Below are 5,367 nucleotides of genomic sequence, written 5' to 3'. Positions count from 1 at the left end.
TGCCCAACGCACAATCCAGTTTGTGAGGCTATAGAACAATTTTTTTTTTACCCCTTATACTAAAGAAATTTTTTGTGGACGTCTTTTTAATAGATTCACACCAAAAATTAAGTTTTTTTGAACCAAATTCATACTAAAATCTGATTTTTGGGATAAAATTTATTTATTTCCTATAAAATTGAGTATTTTACTACAGAGTTAATCAAATCAAACTTTTAAAAAAGCCTTAATTACTAAAGGAAAAAAAAAATGGGACCCCAGTCCTTCACTTGGATTGCTTCCCCTCCGGGCCGGCACTGTACACTACAGCGGCTAAGGTGGCTGGCTTCACAAAGTAAATAGATCAGCAAATTTAAGATGAATTGCAAGATCAAGATCTAAAAAAAAAATTCAAAATTAACTTTCATTATTATTCTTCTTTTTTATTACATCTTCATTTATTTATAAAACCTAACAATTTGATCCTTCGTTTGGTAACTAAAATTTTAGAATATCGTTGATAGATATATAATCATCAAACACTACAAAAAAACACGTTGGAATACGTCGATTAATCTACATCACAATCTAAACCAACATAAAAAAAATTAAGGAAGGAATTCGCCGACTGAGATTTCATTAGAAACATATTTCACTTTTTATGTGTGAAACCTTGGTTTGCGGAGAGGTTTCAAATAATTGATTTCACCACCTATGTCACCAAAGTGCAATTATCTTTTCGGTCAATGGTCCTTAGAGAACTCCAGAGTTAGAGGTGCTTGAGCTGGAGTAGTTTCAGGATGGGTGACCTTCTGGGAAATGATTGTCATAACTGTGTGAATTAGGACAAAACACAGGAAAATATTATGTGGTGATTTTTACGGACAGTGTAATGACCCTCACAAAGGAGTGAAATTCGAAATAAAAATCCATGGGCCAAGGTCGAGTAAAGGACATGGAATTAAGCCAAAGGAGGAAGGAAGAAGAATTACAGAAGTAATGTCCGGAAAATTTTGAACAAGTTGGAAGATGGCAAATGGTACCACGTACCATGTACTGACCAGGACGTGTCGTCCGTACCATACGTACCATCCGGGACGTACCATATGTACCATGCAGGACGAGCTGTACATACTGCCCGGGACGTACCATCTGTACCGGCCAGGACGTACCGTCTGTACTGACTGAGATGTACCATCCGTACAGTCCGGGATGTACTGTCTGAAATGTCCGAAAGTTGCCGAAAGGACCAATGGTGGCCGTGAGTGGGGAGAATGGTCCGAGTAACGCCGAAAGAGCCGAAAACGTTCAAGCGATGACCGAAGGGGTAAGCGGACGCGGACGTTGGACGAAGGACGAGAGAAGGACCATGGGAGAAAAGTTTGTCTTTTAAGAAATTGACCAATGAGAAGACATGCATTCATGCAGAGATAACATGGGAGAATTAAACGAAATGGCGCAAGCTCATTGGGGCGTGAGTCATACGCGCCACATGCATCCAAAATTTTGCCATTTGTCGAATTCCACTAAGGGGAGAAGGAGAGTCTCTCGCCTATTTAAGGACCCTTTTCGAGTTTGAGAAGGATGTTTTTCTCATTTCTCTCCCAAACTCTTGCCAGTTTAAAACTCAAAAGATTTTTCTCTCAAATCCAAGAGAGAAAGATAAAGAGAAATTGCCTTGAGAGAGTGTGGAGTTGAGAGGTCGAGTGTGAGTTAAGGGAGAAGCAAAGAAGGAGTCTTTAGAGAGAAGGTGTTGCTGTCGCCGAGTCTTTGAGCTGTGGATCAAGAGGAGACCAAGGGGCGCTTAGCGGTTGGAGCTAAGGGAAGAGAGATCTGATCAAGTGGCGCAGTGAAATCCGAGTTTCCATCATCGGCATAAAGGGTGAGTGCTGCGGTAATGCATGCATGTAAAATTAGTTTAATTTTGTTGTATGCAGTTCATGGTAGGCTTTATGAGAAGATAACCATGTGAAGGTGAGTTCTGTGGTAAGGCATGTAGAGTAGTTGCATGTTTATTTTGGTTTAAAATCGATTGCATGCATTCATGGTAGGGTTTATGATAGAATCACCATGCGCAAATAAGTACATGCATTGATCTCACCTAAGAATTGGTTAAGTGTTAATCTGGTTGCATTTTAAGGAAACAGTGGACTTAAAATTTGGTGAGAAGGTTTACATGCATCATGTGACTTAGCGATTTGTTTTATTAGCATAACTTGCTTAATAAACCGGTTGCATGCATGAAAGGAGATAGATTATTTGCAATTTTATTTGCATATTTTCGGTTGAGGTTAGCCGTTGCTAATTAACTTAATGCATGTTAAGTTTAAAACCGAATTTTGTTGCATGCGCATTTTAAATAAGATTTACTTAGTTAAATCATATTATTTTGGCATGCGGATGGTTGAGTGTTTACTTAAGTGAATTTAAGTATTTACATGCATTTATTTTAATCTTAAGATCTTTGAATTTATCATTCTTGATCTTGTTGATTTTGCATGTACTCTTGCATGAATGTTCTTGCTTGTTTGCTTGATTTTTCTTGCTTGAGTTAAGGGGTTTAAACTGGTTGCATGCATTTATTTTAATCTTAAGATCTTTGAATTTACATTCTCGTTCTTGTTGATTACTGCATGTCGAACCGCATGATTGTTCTTGCTTGTTGGCTCGACTTTCTTGCTTGTTTGGGTTGTAAGTGTGTTCAGCAAGTCTCTTGAATTTGTTTCTTGAGTCTTAGCTTGAATTAGTAGAGTCGATATTTCTGGTTCCGTACGTGTGTGCGTGTCTTGCAAGAAGTTCTCAAAGACCACTTACGCGAGACACAGTCACGGCTAACTAGCTATTAGCGTGACCGTTACATGACGATGTAACTTTAGGGATCTTGTGATGGTTACCTTTGTGGTCTCAGCACGGGAGCTTATGTTGGTTACCGGGGAGGTTTCAACATTGGTTGTATGGAGAACGGAATAGATTATCGAAGGGCCCTAGGTGAAGGAGTCTAGGATGTCAAGAGTCCCTTGTACTATTCTAGTTATCCTTACTTTTTGTGTGGTGTTGTTAAGAGTCTAAAGTGTCCAAGAGGTCCTTGTTCCTTTAGTTGTCTTTTCTATGGTTAGCGAGTTTAGATCGTCCGAGTAGAGTCGTGTCGTTCTATTTCTTTCTCGCTTACTTGTTTGTTGTTGTTTTGCTTCCGCTATAGCTTCTGTTGTGTAGCTTTGATGACTTGCCTTGCCTGTTTGTTTTACTTGCTTGGGGTAGTCGGGTTGGGGAAGTAGTATCCTGTTTAGGATGAAAGGGGTACCCAGGCTCACTGAGTAATCTTAGATTACTCATGATATTACTTTTGTCTTGCAGGGAAGCCTAAGTGAGTCTAGAGCCGGAGCAAGCTTTAGGGTACCGGATAGGGTTTTTCTTGTGTTTCTTGTAAAACCCTATGTTTTTATAAACAATTATCCGACTATCTTTTGTATATTGCTTTAATATTTTTGTTTTCAAATGCAAAGAACTATTGAAGTAATATACATTCGATTTTACAAAGGCATGGCAAGTTGCAAATGATACTCGGCCTTGTCCGGGCTGACACAACGCACCAGGCCGCAAGGGTTGCAAAGCCTAAGTAGTCTCGGCTGCGGGTGGAGTTGTACTAGGACGAACCGGTCGGGAAGTCTGCAGCTTCCGTCCCTCGACCGATTGACCCGGTGCAATTCCCATCGTAGCGTCTCGTGGCTGTCTGATGGCCTATGTGGTCATAGTACGGTTCGGGGGCGTTACAGACAGTCAAAAAGTTTTTAAAGCCTTCCGGACGTAGCGAACAGACTGTCGGATAAGGATGGGCTCACATGCCTAGTGAGAGAACATCAGGCCCATTAAGACCATGGACTGGAAATGGACATGGAGCACACTAAGAGATGGCGATCGGGGCGTTACCATTGGTATCAGAGCCAAACTCAGACGAGTGTGGAATCGAGTAGGCTCACACCATCGGGGGTGACGGTCTTGGTGCACAACGAGGAGGTTGCGATGTGTTAGTGGGGGTGAAATGGGACACCCTAATTTCAGGGACTTGCAGAGAGACTTAAAATAATTGATTTGGCCACCTATGTCACCAAAGTGCAATTATCTTTTCGGTACAGGGTCATGAGAGAACTTCAGAGTTAAGCGTGCTTGAGCTAGAATAGTTTCAGGATGGGTAACCTTCCGGGAAGTGATTGTCGTAACTTTAAGAGTGAGGACAAAACACATGAAAAGATCATGTGGTGATTTATAGAGAAGGTAACAAGTCTTTAAAGTCTCTCGGACGTAGCAAACTGACCGTTAGATATGGGTGGGCTCACCGGCCTAGTGAGAGGATGTGAGGCTTATTAAGGAAAGTGGGCCCATAAATTAGATTGAACATGTGGTCCAATAAGAGGTGGCGGTTGGGGCGTTACAAAGTTTATTCAAATCTTTGTACAAAGTCTAGAACTGGAGATTGGTGCAATCACTTAACTCAAATTGTGGTGCAATCACTAAACTCAAACAGAGACGAGCTTGAGAAATACTTTCCTGACGAATGTAAGGGCACCAGCTACTTTTTTATTGATAACTTCATGTGTCATACCATAAGGTGCTCTCCAATCGAAGTAGTAAAGTAAGTTCAAGAGTCATAATTCCACAGTAGCTACCCCCATTGCTATACCGGGACATATCCTTCGACCAGACCCAAACGATAAGAGCTCGAAATGTCTCCTTTATAATCCACAGGGCTATCGATAAACCTCTCTAGGTTAAACTCTTTCGGGTTTGTCCATTATTTCAGATGTCTTCCTATCGCCCAAGTGTTCACCGAGATCTATGTCTTTGGAGGAATATCATAGTCTTGGACCTTTATGTGAGCCATTGTTTCCCTTGGGAGTAGAATAGGAGTTTTTGGGTGTAACCTGAATGTTTCTTTGATCACCATGTTCAAGAAGGGAACTTTGTTGAGATATTCTTTGGTGATTCTCTCCTTATTGTTGCCAAGACGGTCTCGGATCTCACCTTGAACTTTCTTCATCACTTACGGGGTTATAACAAGTTCCGTCATTGCCCTTATCATAGTAATATCTCCTGTGTCTACCCCTCCTAGAAACAAGTTCTAGCAAACAGAAAACAAAAATTGTAAATATGCAGATTCAGTTTCAATCCAAATGTGTGGAAACAAATCTTGTTTTTTTCTTACCGTTAGTAATGCCTTGATGTGATCAATCATGAGCTTCAAGGAATCATCTTTGTCTTGCTTATGCATCACATACAACATAACATCGACGATATCTCTGTTATCTTTTGATATTTTCTAGGATGTAAATGGTCATTGATCACACCTTGAAACATAGTATCGAGCTTGCAGAAAACATCTTTGAGCCTCAT

The 5,367-nt window shown here is 40.6% G+C and overlaps 1 pseudogene; it reads right to left on the bottom strand.

Annotated features, from left to right (window-relative positions):
- Window positions 1-4,493: 4,493 nt before the first annotated feature.
- LOC147942187 (cytochrome P450 71B17 pseudogene) lies at window positions 4,494-5,367 on the bottom strand (annotated as a pseudogene).

Source organism: Camelina sativa, chromosome 6 (genome assembly GCF_030686135.1).
Source record: "Camelina sativa cultivar CO46 ecotype springtype chromosome 6, ASM3068613v1".
NCBI lineage: Eukaryota > Viridiplantae > Streptophyta > Magnoliopsida > Brassicales > Brassicaceae > Camelina > Camelina sativa.
The sequence above is the reverse complement of the archived record's forward strand: the minus strand, read 5'-3'. Positions and strand labels throughout refer to the sequence as shown.